General features: G+C 44.5%; 1 protein-coding gene across 8 annotated transcripts in view; it reads right to left on the reverse strand.

Moving 5' to 3' along the window:
* sipa1l2 (signal induced proliferation associated 1 like 2) overlaps positions 1 to 22,985 on the reverse strand; it is a 97,719-nt gene that overhangs the window by 70,749 nt on the left and 3,985 nt on the right. Inside the window, exon 1 of one of the 8 annotated variants that reach the window (XM_023963586.1) lies at positions 5,105 to 5,470. The exons of 6 other annotated variants lie outside the window; for them this stretch is intronic. The gene's annotated coding sequence lies outside the window, so the exon portion shown is untranslated. Of the gene's footprint in view, positions 1 to 1,672; positions 1,750 to 5,104; positions 5,471 to 22,985 lie in introns of those variants that run through there. One more of the 8 variants, XM_023963587.1, reaches the window with a different exon arrangement.

Below are 22,985 nucleotides of genomic sequence, written 5' to 3' on the forward strand. Positions count from 1 at the left end.
AACACAAATAACTGCAAAAATACCAAAGGAAAATCTTTAAATGTCAGTTGACATCGCTTAGTTGTCAAAAAACAATAAAGCCCACACCTACGACACTCGTGTTGGGGTGAACCTGTGTTTGCCATTCAGATGCACATGTCAAAGTCAGAGACCAAACAGACAAACTTCTGATCAGAACAAGACGGCTCTTAGCTTCTTCGTCAGGTTTGGCCTCACTGGACTCAAATAAGAAGCAAAGTTTGCTTTGCAAAAGGCAAACACCAAAGAATGGCTCGCCTTACATCCTGTGAATTCACCAAAGCAGAAAGAAGTCAGACGTCCAGCTGCTGACCAACACAATCTGGGTCACGTTCCCAAAATCCAAGCTAATTTCACACAGGCAATGAAAGGAAATGGATAAATAAAACTCTCTTGACCCAATTTCCTGCCAAGACAGTGTAAGTACAGAAGAGAAAATGTGGATTACATTTGTTAGAAGAGACTAAAAAAAGCAAGCCTTAATAATACAGTAAAAAATAGCACGATATTAAAGGTAAAACCTTTGTTTTATTGCTTATTAGTTTTAAAATAAAGCAATTGCAATGAAAGTGGCTGCCTATAATGTAACCAATTTATTTGATAATAATAGTAACAAGGTATTACTTGTCTTTCACTATATTCCCAAAAACATGAATACATTTTATCCTCAGCAGAAAGCAGAGTGCAAGCATACATGTTTACGCAGTAATTATTTTTACATCTAAACCATTATTACACTCTGAAGAACTTTTTCTGCTGGATGGTAACCCATTTCATCTTGCTTGTGCTTTTATACTTTGAAGAACTAGCGGTCACCAAAACGTGCGATTTTAACAGATTTAAACCCCGAGGCTCGCTCATCTCTGTGACTGTGAGCAACAAAAGACGCAGCAGAGAAACGTTGTGGAATAAAGGGTGACTGCAAACAGTGTGAGCATGGAGAGCCACAATTACAGGCTTGTGTTTACATCCTGCTGTACACGGACAGGAGATGACCCAACAGCAGAAGAACAATCAGCAGAAGAGATAAAAAACGAGGTCAGCCGGCACAGTGGACCGCATACCCTCTCCGTCTCATCTGGGCGCCGGGCCTCTCGGGTCACTGCGAGAGACGCCAGGATTCGCCAGAGCGCAGTCAGCGCCTCAGGTGCCCACATTTTAGAAGTAAAACAAATAAAAAATAAAAAAATAAAAAGAGTCTGCAGAAATCTGACCTCTGGCACAAATGTAGCTTCAAAGTGAATCTCTCTATACTCTACCTAAAATTAGATCTGTAAAAAAATCCAGAAAATAAAAAATCCTTCCAGCTGTTTCATGTCTGAAGATGAGAATTTTATAAAAAGGAGGGGGGAAAAAAGGCTTCTTGATGAAACAATAAAAGCGATTCTTCAACAGCAGCTTGGCGAAAGTGAAGGGCTTTCCACAGATTCGGGACAAACAACAGCTGGAGAATAAGAGCCCTTACAGATATTTTCTAAACTGCAGCGTCTGCTTCACTAACTGGAGGTCACTGCCCTGCAGCAGTCACAGCACCACACCTCGTTAGTCAACAGCTATTCTTCCACACGGAAAATTAAACAAAGATAGCCGTTTGCTCGGGTTTGCCTTTTGGACAGGCAGTTTTTTCTGGAGTCTGATCACAGAGGGAGCTTACGTGAACACGGGTCTGCTTTCCTGCACCGGAGAAGCCGCGGGTCGGGCGGAGGCTGTCTGGAATGTTGACGCCGCACAGCTGAGTCCGAGGCTCAGGGGTCACCGTGATCCCACCCTCGTCTCGCTCGCTCGCCCGCTCGCTTCGGCGAACAGTAAGTGTTTACTCAACAGAAAGTGCAAAATGGGAAATTCTTTTCATTTCCTGCACTCATTCAAGTCTCATAATATCGCCCATATGTTCCTCCAGACAAAGACTGCTAGAAGATGGTTTGAATGTGGAGATGTGCAGAGGAGACGGGAACTGCACACATTTCACATGCAGCTTTTCACTAACATTTATATGTTCCTCTAGTGCCACATGCTGAATCATGATTTAAATCTATTCATGTGGAGCATCTTTATAAGGAGCCACGTTTAAAACACAATACCAGATTGCTGAAAGCTGCTGTTAATTAAAAAAAACAACACTTTTTGAAGTAGTTCTTTTAAAAAATAAACTGAATGAGAATGACAACTCTGTGTAGAAGTAGAATAAATGTGGCACCTTTGTGTGCCAAGATTACCATAATAATTACTACCAGCAACCCATCAAGCAGGAGTTTAACCGTAGTCAGGATACTGACGGCAGCATCGAATAACCGCACAGACAAGGCTGTGCGTGCTTTTAGTTCAGCTCCTTGATTTTGGTTGCAGCACTAGAGGATGAACACAATGGGATAAATGTCTAAATGATATGTATTTGCAAGGAAAAAAATGTAGGTTGAGTCTAAATTCCCTCACCATATCGTGCACTATAGATCTATAGGGCGTTCATTTTTTCGGAGTCTCCTAATCTAGAATTTCTAAACCTGGTGCCCGAGAAATTTCCCCCAAGTCTCTTGGTGAAACTAGTGTGCTTCAACGCTCACTAGATTGACAAATACAGACCACAATGCTTTGCGTTTGAACGATTAGTCCTTTGATATATTTTTATAAATCATTCAAGTTTCCAGGTGGTTTTTTGAGCCGTATCCAAATTGACATATTTCCCAAAACTGCAATAGAAAACCATTCTTTGAATTAAATGGGTCACGTGACCAACAATACCATTGGCTGCCTTGGTCGCTGCACAGCGGGCGCCACCAGCGGTCCCACAGCAACACCGCTCATCAAAAGTAGGGCGTGTCATGCGGAATTGTTGGATCCACAGCTCCTTTGTTAAATCACCAACCACCATTACCCAAAACGGCTTCATCTGTAGCTCCTCCCACGAGTAAGGAGCTCGCCGCTTCACGGCCTGAAGAAGACGCCAAAGTCTCCTTTGATAGGTGATGATGATGATGACTGAAAGACTTATTGTGTGATTGGTTTGTGTTTATTCACATAATTATGATTGAATGAAAACAACGTAATCGCAAAATTGGGATTTTTCAACATTTCTAGAATTTCGTTTTGGACATAATTGTAATGGAAACAACTACTGTCTTACTTTTTTCCTTCTTCTGATCTTTTTTCTTTATCTGCACACCCCTACCTTTGTGTAACTGTACTGTACTATTATTCTACACTGTCTTGTGTTTATGACATCACTGCTGCAACGTGAAAGTCGGTGACGACTTTTTGTGACCAATAATCTGAATTTACAATATGTTAAAAGGAAGATGCTGAAAATGAAAACCACTAAAGTCGTTTATGAAACACGTAAACGGTCTGTGCTCCAATGCAGACGCGTCTCCAACCTTTGGCGTGTTCCTGTGGTGGAGCCCTAGGCGCGAATGCGTACTGATGTGTGCTTTTGAGCCCCTATCGAATTTTTGACAGTAATCTGTTTTGTATCCAAAACAAAGAAAAGTGGAATCCACCACAGACATGTCGTTTTCTAGGACATAGTTTCTGCAGAGCAGCAGCAGTTCATAAGATATTGGCGCGGAGCAATCCCGCCCCCATTTCCCGTCTCTGTTGCTGAGAACTCAGGGCAAGGGCGATTTGAATAAAGAAATGTTCAGAAAAATAACTGTAATACTTTGTGGAGTTCACTTATCGCGGTAGATTGTAACTACCAGGATAAACAAGGGAACACCTTTGTTGTCTTTTGTTTTTTTAACTCACAGTGTGCACAGCTTTGTCTGTGAGCATACGGTTTATTCTGACAGTTATCTTCCCCCGTAGAACAGACCTTTTCTGAGTTTAACTGAAACTGGGAGGCTCCCTCCCTGCCAGCTGGCCATCTGCCCAGTCCCTTCCAGGCAGCGCACCGCTATTGTCTTTCAGGTGCTCCAGGCTGATCTGACAACTGCAACAGGCAGACTACTGACTCCTCATGTTTGACTTAGAAAGCGGAGGAGGGTGTATAAACGAGAGAACATTACGCCACATTGAACTGAATAAAAAAATGTTGCATCGGTACAGACAGCTCTACCAGGTCCCCCTTCAGGTTGAAGCTCCTGAATGTTCTCAACAGAAGGAGTCCGTGTTTGTTTTTGGCGGCTCCAGCAGAGCCCCACGAACGGAGAGCACTGTGCCGTGGCCTTTCTCCAAAAGAGACCATCTGTCCGCCCAAACTGGGCCCGGCAACACCAACCCCTCGCTGCTACTGCGGGGTTGATGTGGCCCAGCAGGCCGTCGCGGTAAAGCCCCACCTACTTCCATTCCATCAGCACACATCCCTCTGTCTGCCAGATTCCATCTACCTCCAGACCGCTGACGGCCCATCGGCGGACGCCTCTCTCTGGGAGAGGGGGAGAAAAATGGTGAGAAGAGCTTGCAAAAGTGAAAAAGTGTTAAGAGAGTTGGGAGGTGTTCAGATCGAAAGCCCAGAGAAGATCTTTGCTCTTTCTGGTCTATCGGGGTCAGTCAGAGTCCACGTCGCCACATTATCACCGAGAAACAGAGCAGCCAAAGAGCAAAGTAGGTAAACTGTGGATGCGAATAAACACACTGACGCAAACACTTTCACACGCTTCATCTGGGGAGCGGATGTTAATATATTGTGACCGGCGGAGCGACCTCAGCATGCGTCAGAGCCACGGACCATCCCGCCGTCTTCTCACTCACTCCAGCAGTCATTTGCTTTTCAAACTTCGTTTTTCACACTCGGCATGGTGTTACCGACAGAAATCTGGCTTTTGAGAGATAATATGGACTTCTGGGCAGCAGCTGCAAACCCAGGGGCCGACACAGAAAACGGTTGAGTCACCCAGAGTTTGTAAAGAGTTGATAACTGCAGGGAGGACAGAAGAGAACCCAAAACAACAATGAATCACCCGTTTATTCGCATTGCATGAGTTGCTTCTGCTAGACACAAACTCGGAAGACCTTCATCTAATCCCCATCCCAGCCGGTACTGTCAAAACCTACTGATTAAAACAGGACGTTCACCTTTTGTAATGATTCTTTTGCACATGAGTGCAAAATAAAAATAAAAACCCGAAAGGCATCAACAGCTGCTGTTTACCTGATAAGCAGAGTCCTTGTTCATCAAATCCAGAAAATCTGAAGGAAAGGAATGCAAATTCCCGAGAGCCGCATTGTAAATATTATTCCATCGCATCAAATCCACCAAACACTTGTGGAGCAGAAGCCTCCGGAGAAGAAACACGCTTTGAAAAGTCTGGAAGGACGTGCAGAGCAGCAGTTACACCGCCACGATCATTCTTCACAAAGTTTGGCGAGAAAATGGAGAAAGTAACAAAAATGAAGTTGTGGCGTTCGCCCGTCAGAGTCAGTTTGGTAAAATGCATACAGCTGCCCCCTAAATGCACGACCCTCCCCCTGAGAAACAGCCACCAACAGCTGAATGAGGCTGCAGCATTAGCATATGTAAGGGAAAGTAGGTGGCTGTGCTGGATGGCTGCAGGGTTTGGGGGGAAATGCTGAGTGTTGATGCTGTTGTTTGGGGGGGGGGGCAGACCGTGACATTCAACGCTTCTCTGGCTAACGGGAAGGACAAGAAAAAAAAAAGTGTGTTGGGGGTGGAGGTAGCTATTGTTCTCAGATTTAAAAAAAAAGAAAAGCTGGGGTCAAGCCGGTGACCTTCTAAGTTTTTTAAGATGGCTGACATTTGGAGCAAAGGGAGGCGGAGGAGTCCACTTATCTCCTCCTCGTCCTGTGAACTGCAGGCTGGTACAAAGGTCTGCCTTTCCAACACAACCGGCAACAGCGGAAGACATGCTGAGATAAAGGGGAAGGGCGCCTGACCAGCCCTTCTTCAAAACTCCTTTTACCCTCAGCCATATGCCACAGGCTGCAGATTTCAAAACCTGAAGGAGCACACGAAGAGAAAGACGAAGGACTCCACCTCCAGCGATGGTTTACTTCAAACACATGCAGGTTGAAGGCAGAAAAGCTAAACAAAAAAGTGGCGATGAGCTGCTTTGCATCCTCCGATAAAAGCTGCACTTAAACAGGCCGGGAAGACCACATCTGACAGCGTTCCGCGCCGAGTGTCAGGCTGTTTGATCAGTTGTTGTTTGTTGATGGGGGCTGCTGGTTGTCAGCTTGTGACAGTGACACTTTATGGCTCCAGTCTGCGAGAGAGCGGGAAAACCGTGGCGCTAAAACAACATCAGAGCCCTTTTTGTTTAAGCTAGCAGGCCTGATGAAAGTAAGCCGAGCGCTCAGCTATGAGCGCAGATCCACCACTTCTAGGGAAGGCTCCAAGCTCAGCATAGAGGAAAGTAAGGAGCAGCTAATAACTTGATGACACATTTCCTCTCTTGGATAGGGTTGCATAATTGAGTTTCAGGAAGCTTAATTGGTAAAACATAAAAACAGTGTCATTCTAGCCACTTCCTGACGGCTGCTTTGCTGCGTTTCAGGTTGGGGGCAGGAACGTGTTAATGACAGGAAATGACAGACTCCAATCAAGCCCAATGAATGGCACCATGCGCCGATCTTTGTGCCGCAGCCGGCTTTGATCCAGCCTCTGCATGCAGGTTCTCGGCTTTGATTTGAGGGGAAGGAAAAGGGTTTTATTTGAAGAGTGGGAAGCCCCAGGAGGTAACACTTAAGAGTTCTTGCTCTATTTAAACTCTCGCAGGAGTTCTCGTCACTGCATCCAAGCAAACAGACCAACTATTTATCAGCCTACACATGTGCAGCGAGGCCGGAGTGCTACTCATTTGCAGGTCCGATGGGTAATTTACATGCCCGGGGTGGCCATTACGCCAATGACTCCCCATGAAGGAAATCCAGCAGATATGAATGCAAGAAAACCACAAACTGAAGTCTAAACATTCCCACTGAATGTACTGCCAATAATGGGATTCAAGACATCACTTTTTTAAATTCATTTTTCAAAACTAGAAATCTCTGATAGGACTCTTAAATATTCTTGATTTGTGTCATATGGGGTGATATAAATAAGTGAAGCCTCAAATGCAACCCCGGTTTACTTTGTGAATTTTCACAGTGTTTTCTATTTGCATGGTACGGATATGAAGTTCCGTAAAGCCCAGTTTCCACTGAGCGGTCCGATTCAGTAATGGGTCCAGGCAATCAGTTGGACAGTCACAGTGCAAGCGGGTTGCAGACAGATTGCGTAGCTTTGCGTCACAGTTGTGCGACGACAGCAAAAGCAAGGCCATTAACAACAATGGAGGCAATGCAGGCGCTCATTTCTTTCTCCGCTTGGCTTTTGGTGCTTCGTATTTTATGTTGTTTGAGAGAAGATTGCAGGAAGCAAAGAGTAACACGTTGGCGCCGGTTTGGTGCTTTTTGTCAAAATGACCTTCTGCCAATCAACAGATTTCCTCATGTGAGGACAGTAACTCCGCCCTAACCATTCCATTTTCCTGTAGACCTATGAGCAAAAATACTACGGTAAGGGGAAGATTAAAAGGTCAATTTGAAAATGTAAATGCTAAAAAAAAAAACAGAGCGGACCGCTGAGTGAAAAAAAACGAGGCTTAAAGTTATCCAGTTTAAGAGCATTTTGGACCTAACTCCAACATCAGAACATCAATAAAGAAAATTGATTTAAAAGTAGTTTTTAGAGATACTGAGACACTTTGATCAAATCATTACAGATACCGGTAGTTAAGGTTTAAAATCTACCTGGCCCATGAGCCAGGTCTCCATAAGTGAACCTCATTCACAGACAGGCTTCAAAGAGTTTTCACTTTGGACAGTTTGCTTTGTTTGATGGGTCCTCTGACCTCTTCTGCCCACAGAACTGCTGCTCACTTTCGGAACATTTGTCTGTAAACCCTAGAGATGGTTGTGGGTGAAAATCCTAGTAGATCAGGGGTTTCTGAAATCCTCAGACCATCCCGTCTGGAACCAACATCCATGCTACGTTTAAAGTCACTTCAATCACCTTTCTTCCCCGTTCTGATGCTCAGTTTGAACTGCAGCAGATCGTCTTGACCTCAAATGCATCGAGTTGCTGCAACGTGATTGGCTGATTAGAAATTGCAATAACGAGCAGTTGGACAGGTGTACCTAACAAAGTGTGTGTAGATCTAAAAAAAAAGTGGAGAAATGTCTTTTTTGGGGCAGAAAGGGGATCCAAATGTTCACGTCCTTATGATGAGCAGAGATGTCTGAACACTTTCTAAAAGCTTTTTTACATTACCTGCAGTTACATGGACAAAATATCTTGATCGGATCAATGGTGGGATTAGAATCCAAACGTGCACATGGGCCCAGAAAAACTTCGATTAGAACGAACGTTCACATGGTCACACTTTCAGTCGGAATAAATCATTTGGGCATGCGCAGTAGTGATGAAAACACCGGAAGAGGAAATGAGTCCCGCTGTAAATGAAGTGAGCTGCCACAGGCATATATGTAAGCACTTTGTGTTATATTTTTATATGAAAAGTGCTTTGTAAATAAAGTTTGATTTGATTTGATATGTAGCAGCTCGGTAACATACGAGATGATCTTCTAAACGTGCTTTTGTTAATGTTATAGTTATTATGAAGCGCCTGTTCGCTCATCAGCTTATGTTTAATCTGTGTGGTCACTGCTTTTTTTTGTGGAGGAAGAGGTTAGAAAAAAGATAACGCGCTAACAACATTAGCCTTGTTTGATGAACACAAAATCCATGCGGGATCTTGGCTGCACGTAAAGGCCTGTTCACACCGGGACGAATTTCGCCGGCGATTTTCGCCGACGTTTAACGCCTCGTGACTAAACAAAGGGCACCAACGAGAGTGTGCACACCGACGCGAAAAAACGCCAGGCGTTAAAGCGTCAAAAAAAAAAAAACGCCTCGGGTTCGTTTTTTTTTTTTCGACGCGTCGCGTCGAAATCTACTCGACCAATGAGAACGGCGCTTTTGCTCACGTGTCTGGAGCTTCTGAAGTTACAGTAAAACACAACTTGGGGGCGCTCAAACACAAAACTGCCTTGCTGAGCACACATACCAGCGAAGAAGATAGACGCCAAGTAGCGTCTACACAGCCGCGAAGCAATAATGACGGACATTCTAAAACATCCCCGAACCAAGCACCAGTTGGAGCTACTGGTGCTTGAAATATTCATGTTTTCTTTGTATTATTCGGACAAGCGCGTGAATACTTGCTCTCTTCTTCTGAGTGAAAAGCGACTTTAAGAAGCGTAAAGTTGCGCAGCGCCACCTTGTGTACAGGAGTATTTCTGTTTTACATTAAGCGCCATCTAATGTCAGGGAATGAAATTGCATGTTCACTCCACTCATCGTCAGCGAAAATCGCCTGGGTGTGAACACAAAAAACGTGGCGAAAAACGCTGGCGAATAACGCCTGGCGAATATTCGTCCCGGTGTGTACGGGCCTTAAATATGTGTGAATGACATCAGCCTTTCATTTAGTCGGGACACGACTGCAAACACAAATCATCAAATCCACGTGATTGTTTGAACGGTTTCTAAGGACTGAGGGACATTTCTGCTTTGAAAAGCTCACACACCGCCCCGCAGAGCTGGCGGCCCGAGCTGTGCTCGGACACACGGTTCTCCCGAGTCCGGCAGCCGCTAACCCGGAGCGGCGGGTCGGAAGAGGTGCCAGCTGCAGCTTGCATTTTTGTGCAATCTTTTTGTCCAACCCAAGGAATAAAAGCTGAAAGTCTGCACTTCAATGGCATCTGAGTTGTTTTATTTAAAGTTCACTTTTGGTAATGTACAGAAACAAAATTAGAAAGAATGTGTCTCTGTCCAAATATTTATGGTCCTGAGCTCCAAAGCCTTCTCTTCCGTCTATGCGTGACGTAAACCAGAGCAGAAGTGACGCACGATCCGAATGAACTGTTTACATTCACAACGATCGGATCAACAATCGGCCTATCTCAGATTTTGATCCGAACGAGTCTGACCGGGGCAGACTATTCCGAACGGCGTGTTTACGTGACGCATTTTTCTTCCGATCAGGCGTTCTTTCCTATTACTTTTGTCCGTGAAAAGCAGCTACTGCCACTGCAAGGTGAGCAGCCGCTGTGACTGTGTTCTGACGTCCTGAATCGCAGTGATCACTAAATACAGATTTGTCCAAGGATGAAATGTGGGTTTTTTTCTGAAGGTTTTAAAAAAAAAAAGAAAGAAAAAAGCCAGGAGACAGCCACAACCCTCAGCTCTGCTGGGATTCCACAGTGACACATGACAGACAGCTAGTTCCGTTTTCATCAAATTAGAGAAGTGAAGAAAACCTGTCAAAACATGAACACTTAACCCGACAGTTAAAAAAAAAAAAGCACCAAATCACATGACACTTAGTTTAGCCTTGTCTAAAACCAAGAAACTTTTATTGCACAATTTCAGAGCCCTGAGGGGGACTCCTGTCTTTCGTGAGCCATCATGAAAAGACTATTAAACCCAGCGGGGTGGTGTGGAAGCCATTGAAGCATGCTGCATAATTACAGTAAAACAGCAGAATGTGGCACAGAAAGCAGGGCTGTGCATGATTGCTTCCACCGGGGAACCTTTAACAACACTGATAATTCGGGACACCCATGTCCAGCTCAATTTCATGAGGACGGAACGCTAGCCATGAACGCGGTAAATTTATCCTCACATAGTTTAAGATCAAAATATAAAAGCAGGAGTTGACAAGTTTCCCTAGAGATGCAGAGGCTTAAGGCCCGTACACACCGGGACGAATATTCGCCAGCGTTTTTCAACACGTTTTTTGTGTTCACATCCAGGCGATTTTTTGCTGACGATGAGCCGAGCGAACATGCAATTTCATTCCCTGACATTAGATGGCGCTAAATGTAAACAGAAATATTCCTGTACACAAGGTGGCGCTGCGCAACTTTACGCTTCTTAAAGTCGCTTTTCACTCAGAAGAAGAGAGCAAGTATTTACGCGCTTGTCAGAATCAAACAAAGAAAACATGAATATTTCCAGCACCAGTAGCTCCAGTTCCAGCGATGAAGAAATGATTGTTCTGTTGAATGATGAAAGACGCCGGAAAAGACGCCGATTTTGGGTACATCCCATAGTTACGAGAAGAGAAGAACATGGGGAGTTTTATCGACTGGTAAAGAGCTGAAAATGTATCATTAGCGTTTTCGGGGATATTTTAGAATGTCCGTCAGTGAGTTCATCTTCTTCGTCTCATTTCTTTGCGGCAGTGTAGACGCTACTTGGCGTCTATCTTCTTCGCTGGTATGTGTGCTCAGCAAGACAGTTTTGTGTTTGAGCGCCCCCAAGTTGTGTTTTACTGTAACTTCAGAAGCTCCAGACACGTGTGCAAAAGCGCCATTCTCATTGGTCGAATAGTTTTTGACGCGGCGCGTCAATCCGAAAAAAGAACCCGAGGCGTTTTCTTTTTTTAAATTACGCTTTTACGCGTGGTGTTTTTCGCGTCGGTATGCAAACTCACATTGATGCCCTTTGTTTAGTCGTCCCGGTGTGTACGGGCCTTTACGGTGAATATTGAAGGAAATGGGGCGGGGGGTACTAATGGGCAGAAAAGCAGGTTTAGCAGCTGTGAGATGAAAGGCAAACCCAGCATCTCTGAATGTCAGCTACTCTGCTCCCTTCTCTGCTAAACCTGTTGTCTAAATTCACCAAAGAGCAGCTTCCTCTATTCATGCCACTCCATCCCTACAACAGAGAGGATGAGGAGGGGCAGCGGGCACATGAGATGAGGGGCATGGAGAGTAAACAGAGGCTCCTGTCTCTTGTTGCTAAGCAACTTTGTGTGCATAAGATAGCTCTGAGTGACAGCATGCCTCCCTTTTCAACAAACCGGAGGACATGGGAATATTGTGAGATTGGAAAATGTGTCTTAGGCGATCAGAAGTTGCTTAGCCGGTCTAACAGACATCATTTCTGTTGTTCCAAGCAGGCTAAAACAACTGAAAGTGCCACCAAAATCTACCAATGAAAGCACAGCACGCCAGAAGATGTGAACAGATTATGCACTTCAGCTGTAAAGAAGCAAAAAATTTCCAGTTGTTATAAATAAAGCGCATTTTTAAATTCCCCTTTGGCAACAGATGGAGCGCTGTCTGCCAGTTAGAGGGGTGCCGAACCACTGATGTTTGCCGTGGGAGCAGGCAAAGGAAAGACGAGACAGAAAAGCGTCATAGCAGAACCGGCTAAGCTGTGGCTGCTTTTAGATCAGAGGATGTCAGATGTATGCTCCACAGTCGGCTAAAGAACAAAAAGTAATATCGTCAAGCAAGCAGCTTTACGAGAGTTAAACCCCTGTATGAAAGCCGTCATGCTATAAGTACTTCAAAAACACCTACAAGATTAAAATCTGTAAGATGATCTAAAAACATGTATTCTTATCCTCACAGTGGACTCAGTGGACATCTGGAAAGCATGTTCTACCCGAGCAACTTCCTTCTGTAATTAATAAGGTTTTCCAAAGGGAACTGTCTGATTAAGTGCAAACTGGACTTATTCTCCACAGGCGGTTCTTGCAGAGCGCTGGGAGGAAGGGCTCTGACAGAATGCCTGAGAATCAGGAGGCCTTGGTCTGCAGAGCAGCTGGCACCTCTTTTATGGAGTCACTTTCAAAGACCTTCTCCTCAACAAGTGGCATCGAAAACATCTGCTCCCTGGGCAGCCATCCACATGGGAATGTGCCCCGTGGTGGCAGGTCTGGCCTGTTGATGGGCACCACAACTGACGTGCAATAAGTCCATGTAAATTCTCAGACGACCCCTTACGTGACAGATCAATGGCCCAAAGCGAGAGCGGCAAACCGATGCCTGAGCTACCTTCACACCAGCGCCAGATCAAGAACCAACTTTGAGCGCATTCGTGAACTCAAACTGGACTGTCGCTGCCCGATACTAGCGCGCGTCCGCTACCTACAGTTCAAGCCTTCGTGCGCTAGTAGTAGAAAACTTGAAACTGTGCAAATCTGGTGAATCTCGCTCCAGGCTTTTGCTTTCACAGCTCTATTCCGATAAATGAGACACTTGGTGTCGTAGAATTCCAGCCGGGAACAAACCGCAATTATTATTTTCTCTCTCAATCGCTAAAGGGTTGGCACTTCTGAAAATTAAAATCCACAGGTCACTAACAAATCTGTGTCTCTGATTGGTCAAAGTTCAACCTGGTTTGGCTTTCAACGCGCGTTCAATGGGAAGGCGTTTCGTCCATAGAGCCCAAAAACGGTTGTAGAAACTCAAGTCGCGAAGCGTAAATGCACACGTTTTGAACATGGAAGCCTGAAATACACGCAGATCCGTGCATTTGCATAGATTTTTCATTGGCAGTCATGGCTTGAGTGCCTGTTGCAGAGGGTGGTGCGAGCTGTAGTCACATCAACCCGTATGCTTTGGAAATCCTTGAGGCTCATAAGGCTACTTCAAGATACATCTTGAAAATGGAATGCACCATTGTCATGCGGGTGTTAAGAATATCATGAAGTATTTCTTAGGGATAATATAAGATCCACGCACTACAGTGTCCTTAGGCCACATTCTTGACTGACCGCGTGCAAATGCTGCACACACACAATCTTAAAACTTTGTGCGGGCCACCTGCACGCCCCATGTAGGTTAGCCCCTTTTTCCTCTTCAGACAGCCCGTATCCACCCGTAAGAGCAGCTGTGACAAAGACATAAACAGGAAGTGAGCGCGGGTGATGGGTTTTAGGTGGAGCACGAGGAAACATGTTCTTTCCAGGCCGTATGGTGGAAGGCGCAGTGGCAAACCAAGGCAACAGAGCCTTTCAAAACCAACCTGTTCGATCTGTGATGAAGAAGCAGGAGAACCGCGATATTATGACAGCTGTGCCTGGGGTGAGCGATGTGCTCTCAGATGGAGCTCAGAGGGCATAAATAGGAGGAGTGAGTCGGAGCTCCGGCCAAACCCCTGCAAGTTCGGTCAGGGAAGGGGAGGTGTGTGATAATGGCACAAGTTATTTCCATTCCTTCACTCCGTTTATGGAAACATTATGGGAATACGATTCAGTTCTCACGGAGGAGGAAAAGAATTGGAGCGAGGGAGTAAAAAAAGGGAGAAAGGACTGAGAGAAAACAGAAGGGAAGAAATGCAGCTTTCAGTTGTTTTGTGCTGGAAAAAGGTCTGGCTCTGTGTGTGTCTTTTATGGCATGACTCTCCCCCCCTGGCAGAGACCACAAAAGCCTTCATTTATCTACCCCGAGTATCGGGCCTTATTGGAAAAAAGGGCCTGAAAAGCAGGCGGCCATCACATGTGCCAGGGTGACATGGCTTTTCCCTCGTTAACACTCCAGAGTGAGGGATTACTCCTGCTGGAAGAAAGAGTGGTAGTACATCTGTTGTCTGTATTTGCATTTCTTTACTTGAGATCACAATGCAGCACTTGACTCGATGGAAAGAGAACATTCTCAGTGAGGCATGAGAAACCCACCCCATCAATGACGCCCTCCCCGCCTTAAAAACGGCACAAAACACAATCTGTCAGCCACAAGGAAGACGATTGTGCCTCATCAGTTTCCATTTACGCCCGTGAAGGCGGCCGAGGGCAATTTTAGGACATCGCAATGTGTGCTATTCAGAAATCTGCAGCTCTAATTGCAGAGCCAGGAATTTCCGACATCTCCAGCATTGAGGTGCAACAGCTGCAGCTGCATGAGATGCGGTGGGTGTGTTAAAGGGGGCGTGGCGGCGAGGAGGGTGTCAAAGTCTAGCCTCCCGCTGAGAGCACCCACCCACACCTTTGCAAAAGCCACACAACACAAAAGGCACACAAACGATCCCGGTGTTGAAATCATTCGTCGACACTTTGGTTTCCTGCAGCTCCGACATGTTAATAGCGTCCCAAAACTCTGGGGGGGTCATGAGCTCTGATGCTGGTGTCTATGTCTACAGACAGAACACTTATCTGATTTAGAGGCAGATTCATAAAAAAAACTAACATGTACAGAAATATCAGCAGGTAATAATCACTGTGAGCAAATATATGCATTTAAAGACTCACTCTGATGAAAATGGTGGTTTTTTTGGGTCTTTTTAACACGTTCATGTGGCATTTTTCTGATGATGGAGGACATCAAGAAAGAAAATCAAATGATTTTGCCTAAAAACCTCATAATCATTATTAAAAGACCAACAGGAACCCTTTAAAACTAGATGACCAGAGTGGGACTCTAAAGCATAAGCCATAGTGAGGTGCTAATAAGGTAAAAAAAGAAGGTAAATGTTTTGTCCTTCTACAGTTTTAACACTATCCAGCAGTCCTCCTCCCAAAATGCTACACAGAGAAAAAGGTCTAGAACTTCCCGTCTGTCTGGGTGCACTGATCCGATCCGACGTGAGTGCTTTTTGACCTTTAGAACCGACTGAAGCAATGATCTGTGGAGGCCTTCCTGTGCAGGGTACCATCGCCTAAACACTGAGACGGCTCCGTTTGAACTCATAACACATTTTCCTACATCATTAAATATAGATGTCAAAAGCATCGGTGAGATTCAGGAGAGGAAGATATTTGGATTTTTTTTATTTTATTTACTTTGACCTTGGAGAAGAAAAGATTAAACCCAAAACAAGAAATGAGCAGAACACAGGACATCACAAACCATAGGTTGCCTTTTTACATGAAGACTCTCCTGCATTGAAAACACCACTCTGAGCATCACAAAACGCTGTTCTGCTAACAAAGACAACACCACAACCAAACCATAATAAAGCTTTAATATGTAAACTCCTTCAAGTTGACTCAAAAAAGCCCCAAACCTCATTTTAATCCAATATGCTGCAGAAAAATCTGAGTTTTATAACTAGCACCTGTTTAAATTAAGCTTTTAAAATTTTTTAACTTTCCTTTTCAAAGTCTTTCTAATTCACCGGTGAGTCCATCTGTATGAACAACGTAAGCGAAGGGGTTGGAAACCCACAGTTTGGAGGAAATCAGACATTCAGAGAAAGCAGATGGTGGTGATCTGTTGAAGAAAATCTGTAGAATGACTGATGTATTCATGCGGCGTTATAGTTTTAATCATTAGCCGCGGTTACATGGACAAAATATCTTGATCGGATCAATGGTGGGATTAGAATCCAACCGTCCACATGGGCTCGGAAACCTTTTTCCGATTAGAACGAACGTTCACATGGTCACACTTTCAGTCAGAATTAATCATTTGCACATTTGCAGTAGTGTTGAAAATACCGGAAGAGGAAATGAGTCCCGCTGTAAATAAAGTGAGCTGCCACATGCATATATGTAGCAGCTCGGTAATATATGAGATGATCTTCTAAACGTGCTTTTATTAATGTTATAGTTATTATGAAGCGCCTGTTCGCTCAACATTTTATTTTAAATCTGTGTGGTCGGTGCTTTTTTTGTTGCAGAACGGAGCCGGATGACGGCTTAGGAGAAGGCTAACACGGGTTAACAACATCTTTTAGCCTGGATGATGCTGCAAAATGCTGCAATCTGCATGTTTGCTGCACGTAAATGTGTGGGAATAAAATCAGCCTTTATTTTGTCGGGACACGACTGGAAACACAAATCCATGTTGATTGTTTGAACGGTTTCTAAGGACTGAGCGACATTTCTGCTTTGAAAAGCTCACACACCGCCCCAAAGCCGCTGTGTGAGCTGACGGTCTGAGATCTGCTCGGAGACGAGAGACACGTTTGTCTCGAATTCAGCTGCTCGTTCACATAGAGCGGTCCGAAACCTCCCACATGCAACAAAGCATCCTCCCCTCCCCTCAAACACAAAGCTGTAAGTCCGGCTGCTCTGCTCAGAGACACAGTCGTACCTTTACTAGAAAAAAAGTCATAGATTAACGAGGAAAAAACACAAGTTTTCCGTTTATCGGAGCCTAGATTAAAGATGAAATATGTGGAGCCTTTTGTGAAGCTGTCCCTTCTACCCATCAATAAATAAACCGTAAATCAAACAAATGAGCTTCCAAACATTTGGAACGTTATCAATAAACATTTAGCTCACCTGCTCTACTAAGTTTAGTCGGTCTGCTCTGCTGCTGCGCGGCGTTCACTTGCTGCTACACTCCATGCTCACCTCCACTTTAATCTCGTAAAATTACGATTTTTTTCCGTACACTTGCTTACGGAAGAGGATTAGGGCCATGGAGAAAGAAAAAAAGGGCAGAGAAAATTCTGACTTTTTTCTCAGAATTCTAAAACTTCGTCGCACTGAATATTTTGAAACTGAATTTTTTTTCCCGCAGGTAGAAAAAAAAAAACAGTCCTTATTTCCATTGTGCTGAGGTTAATGCTATTACTGCGGTTATGTTGTTGTGCTTCGGATAATGCCGTTGCGTTTTTTCTTTTGTATGTAGTGTGAGCCCTGTCGGCCACCATAGTATTCAAGTTATCAATAAAAGTAGGCGGAGCCTGCTGGCCCCGATGCCCAACGTCCGAAACGTCAGAAGGAAATGGATGCAGTCACCAGACATCAACAGGAAATCAACTAAATGACAGAAAACAATTAAAAAACCTTCCAGAGTGAATGTCACTAACAGAGATTTGATCTGATGTGGGACAGCATGAAGCAGAGGAGAGCTTCAATTTAAGACGCCATGTTATGGCCCTTGCTGTGTTTGACCTGCATGTCTGTATAAAGGTGGGAAATCCTAAATGCCAGGGTAAGAACAGCAGCCCAGTGAGCAAGCCTCGGCACAAAATAGGCCTGCACATTAGAAAAGATGAGTGGAAATGGCAAAATTGCAGAAAAACAAAACTAAACAAAAGATCACAAGAAAGCCAGTTACTTAAGTGTCAAAATTAGGGAGCGAGCAAAAAATAAATAAAAAAGCTTCTACATAATAAAGGGACTGATGGTTTCTGCAAGAATCCAAACTGTAATGAGCAGAAAAAATAAAAGCAGTGACCTTTGAAGGGTTTTCTTGCATTTCCCTTCAGTGCGACTCGTAAAAACAAACTGAAGTGAAATGCGTTGGTCTCCACGGTGACCTCTGGCATTCCTGCGTCCGTCCTGAAGCCAGCGTCATTTCAGCTGCTCCGGCGGTCAGATCCGCAGCACCTGGCTGCGTGTTCAGCTGGGCTCTGAACTGTATGTGGCCCCGCAGCCTGTTTACATTTGAAGAGGGTTGCTGTAAACACGGCCCGGGGGAAGGCAGGCGCTGAATGAACACAGCAACATGGCTGCTAGGCTTTGGAACCATCACTCCAAAATCTCTGCTTGGGATTTTGTCTGGGACTCGGCATTATTGTGTTACGTAATGTCCTTTTCTCCAGCTCCTTCCTTTTAGGAGGCAGTTTGGTTTGACATTCAGCACTGCCCCTCCAGCTCTGGATCCCACATCATCCCACCCCCCCCCATAGCTAACCTCCACAGCAGCTTTCAATGCACTTTGTGGAAGAGGAGGCCAGCGCTTGATCTCCTTCTGGTTGACAGACAGAATGATTTCAGAAGCAGAGGAAAATCTCAAATAAAAATCAGGCCACTGTCACTACAGATCATTATCCTCCTTCCACGGCAAACTGCATAAATGGAAAGTGAGTCAAAGCGATGTAAAGAACGGAGGGGGGAAAGTCAAATGGAATATGCTACTCTTGCTTTGAGTTAGTTCAGCTCGGGTGCACCGGCGCTCCTTAAACACACCGTACCGCCGCCGCAGCCCCGCGTACGAATGCCGGGCCGGCTGCCGTTCTCGTCTTTTCCACTTTGGGTAAAAGGATTTCTCGTACACACAGACGGCACCACCTCCAGCCTGTCGGAAGTATTCAGTCTTCTGCGTCTCTGCTGCAAGAAAAGCCCACAGGCGACTGTGAAGAGGCAATTCTGTGCCTCCGTTGGTGACTAAGAAGCGACACGGGGATGGCCAAGATTAATCATGTTTACAGTCAGAGATCCTTTCTCAACCAAACAACAACAGTCAAAATATTTAGATCTCAGGAACATGAGAGCAATTCAGTTCTTGTTCTGACCTAATGGGGCTCCACAAACTGAAATGACTTCCACCTATTTGTACCATTGTACAGAAAACTGGCTTTTCGTGAGCCAGTTCATCTGATTTTACCAGCCTGCAACCAAAATAGATATTTAATCCTTTTACTGTATCAGTGAGGTGCCATTGCCTGCTTTAAAGGCTATGAATGCACTCCTTGAACTGGAGTATTTCCTCCCATTGGAAAATCTTGGAGGAAGGGATGGCATTACTGTACATCCTGTGGGGGGACAGATTTCCAACAAGCAAAACAGACTTTTTCTTTAAAACTACATTCAACACCATGAGACTGTGTAGTGAAAGTACAAAACCCTTAATGCTGTTTTTTAATCCTTTCATTTGTGCTCATCCCACTCTTCTTCTCAATCACTGTAGTTGTTTTCTGTTGTTTTTCGTGTAAACTTCTGGATAAATTAGGGTGCACCCAGTTCGTTGGACTTTTCTGTTTTTAAACACCTTCTGTTGCTTTGGTCTGTTTTCACACTGCACTTTCAAGAGCGTTCCCGACAGCCTGGAAGCTCCATGCAGTCTGGACAGCTGCTCATTGGTCAAACAAGTGCGTACAGTTACCTCTAGCCGTTAGTAAGGTGCGCATACATGCTGCAGCCACAGGGAGTGCTGTTTCCGAAGGAAGCCCAACATCAGCATCCAACATTTGTTCGCAGCTTATTAACAATTAGAGTAGAGTTGTCCAAATCCAGATCCCGAGGGTCAACTTCCTGCTGGTTCCTACTGATTAACTGGATCAAGTGCATTTACCCAATAAGGAGCGTCAATGGCAGGCTGGTTGGAAAACATGGCCTGGATTTGGGAATCCCTGGGCTAATGTGTACCATAGGGACACTGTAAAACAGCATCACCCCTACAGCATAAGTGCGTGTAACTTCCATTAGCCTTACAAATAGCACAAGCACAGCAATGGTACAGTCCATTTTTATGATGTGTCTTTGAAGTGGGCGTACGATAATCAAGGGAACTGCAATGCAGCCGCTCCTCTTTATGACTTTCCACGGACCCAGACAACCAAAAAAAAAAAAAAACCTGCAGCACCCGAACAGGTCAACCCCCTGTACAGGTGCGCATGACAAAGGCGCCACTTGTGGACTTTGCATGTATGTCTGCAATTTTACCTCCTAAAGGTAATAAAGTTAAAAAGAAAAGAAGTTCAAACAAGAGAATTGGAAAGAAGGTCTTAAGTCACCAATCTGGTCAATTGAAGGATCAAGCTCCTTCGTTACGGTGGTCATGTCAGACAGTAGAAAGAAGGTGGAGTTGTGGATAAGAAGGTTGAGGAGGGGAATGGGTTGGCCATTTCATCAACATAGCAATACAAAGAAAGCCACATAAATCCTAGCAAATATGACAAGAAAAGCATTGGTCCCAGCACTGACCCTTGAGGGACACCACAGGGGGACAGGAAAGAACATGGACTTACTGTGACCCAGAGTTCCTATCACAGAGATAACTCTTGGAACAGTCCAACGCAGAGGCAGACAGTCCAACATCCATGTGAGAACAGCACAGTGGAGTGATCCTACAGCATCTAAGGTGGTCCGAAAGTGGTATGTAACCCTGAGCAGAGCTGTTTCTGTTCAAAAAACAGACTGGAACTCCTCAGACAGATTTTGCTGATGCCGCTGATCCTGAATAGAAACAGCTTTTTGTAGAACTTTAAATGAAGAAAAAGCTGGCCGATAAGTACTTACAATCAACATTTAGGTTAAAACAGCTCTGTAAAATCAATTTATATATCGTGTCAAACAAATTCTGAGCTTCAAGAACAACCAAAAAACTACACCCTCCTCCCAAAGTGTTACTATAACACACCATGACAGACTAACTTTTCTCATTTCAGTGAGCTGATAACAAGAAAGGAAGGAACAAATTGGAGACACTTTCCCACCATTAATAAAAGCTCGTTCAGGACAAAGTTCCTACAATTCCTAACTACAATGAGGAATTCTGTGCCTTCCCCCGTGAGAAGACAAATAAAACCCCAAACAATAGCTAAGAAAATGATTCCATTCTGATCCTGCTACATTCATTTCAGCTTTGAATCCTCTTGGCTTGACTTAGTCAGAAAATCCTGCCCGACAACAGCAACCCTGCAATGTGCTGGTGAGGTTAAGTGAAGGATACTGACCCTGAAGTCAACGCAGCGCAGCGGTTCACTCACATACAGACCAGCAGACAGATTAAACATGAGCATCTGTCACGGCTTTGCTTGGTTTCAATTGCTTATTACAATTATCCTCCATCTAAATCAAGTCGTTTTTTTATGTTTTAAAGCCTTTCCGCTGACACATCCATGCCGCTACAATTCTAATAGTCATAAATGCACATTCTTGTTAAAAGCAATATTAGCCTGTGTTATTTGAAGGTTCATATATCTGGCGTTTTTATGGCGTCTTCAAAGGTAACGTGACTGCAAACATGAAAGAAACCCCATAAAAATGAGAATCCACCAGTCTGCTCTCATGAAAAGAGATTACCATTTAAAGTGTGACTGATGGGCTGTACAGCATCTAACAGCGGTCTCCACACGCGGCGGCGTCTCTGCGTTTAGACAGAGCCTTTCCTTTTCGCAGCTGCAGGAAGGGGCTGAGGACAGTAACGCCAATCCCTTCTTATCTCTCGTTGGACGCTGGCCACCACCACAGACGTCTGCGGTGACCCTGCTGAGGGGAACACCGCGTTAACTTCAGGGGTCACTGCCGGTCCGTTGGGTCCATACCCGACCAGCACCTATTCTCTTCTTTGTGACAGGCAGGTAGACGGAACATGTGGGTAGGGTCAGCCACTGTTTTTCTCCAATATTGACACTAATGAGCTCCTCTGGGAGCAGTGGGCGTAGACATAATTCATCAAGAAGAGACAGTTTGCTATATTCTTGACTAATGTAGTGCATATATGCATGGACATCATGTATTGAGGAGATGTTTTCAGATTATCGGGTGTAGTGATGAATAGATTTTCTCTGGTTTACACCTTTTAGAAGTGCTATTTGTACAGTTTACCGTACTATAAGGCACACCCGAAAGGCTTTTCCTAAAGAACGACCGTGAGCCTTATAACTCAGGGTGCCTTAAATATAGATTAATTCTGCTGTATACGCAAAAACGCGGCTAACGTGTAGCGGTGTCGGACTGTTTTCTTTTAGTAACAAGGTTGGGAGTTTGCGTAGTTACTTTTTTTTAACTTCTTAAGACCCGAGCTAATATTGAGACAGTCAGGGTTAAGCAGAATTAACTCCTGCGGTAAAAGAACCCAAAATGTGGCATCCGAGAGGCCATTTTTTTAGGTGTTACAAGCAAGGTTGGTAGGTACAGGTATCGTGAATACGCTAAACCGGCCAACGCTTCTTGGCTAACGTGTATAGACTTATCTCTGTCTTTTCTTTAGCTTTAAGCTACAATCACACCACACTTTGCAACGTGCGTTCAAGCAACCACTTTAGGTACAAACTCTATGTAACCGCACGTAAATGAACGTTTTAGGCTTAAAATTGATGTGTCACTACACGAGTTTCTACAACAAGCATACAAAATGTGTAGTCAATAAATGTGCCTTAAAAGTTAAATCAGGTCGAACTTTTGGCCACACCAAGTCTTTTATTTATCGGAATAGAGCCAAGAAAGAAAAAGTCTGGAGCGAGAGTCATGAGATTTGCACCAAATCTCTTCCAACTGTGGGTACATGTGCCAGAAAAACAGCAGAACAAGAGGAAGAAGCCCCTCCCTGCTTGTCCAGCATGAACACCACGGGCTAAACGTCCGTTCAGGAACCCGTGCATGTGAATGTAGCATTATAACCTTTAGTATTCAATTCCATTTTATTTCTATAGCCCAAAATCACAACAGTCGTCTCAATGGGCTTCATACCGCTAATTGTAAAGAACACATAAAATAAGGATCATGAATACACAGAATTCAATAGGAAGATTCTAAACTGAACTAACTAAGACTAAACTAAACTGGACATCCCTGTCCTTAGACCGCCCTATAGTATAGAAAATACTACAAACA

The sequence above is a fragment of the Oryzias latipes genome, chromosome 15, assembly GCF_002234675.1.
Source record: "Oryzias latipes chromosome 15, ASM223467v1".
NCBI lineage: Eukaryota > Metazoa > Chordata > Actinopteri > Beloniformes > Adrianichthyidae > Oryzias > Oryzias latipes.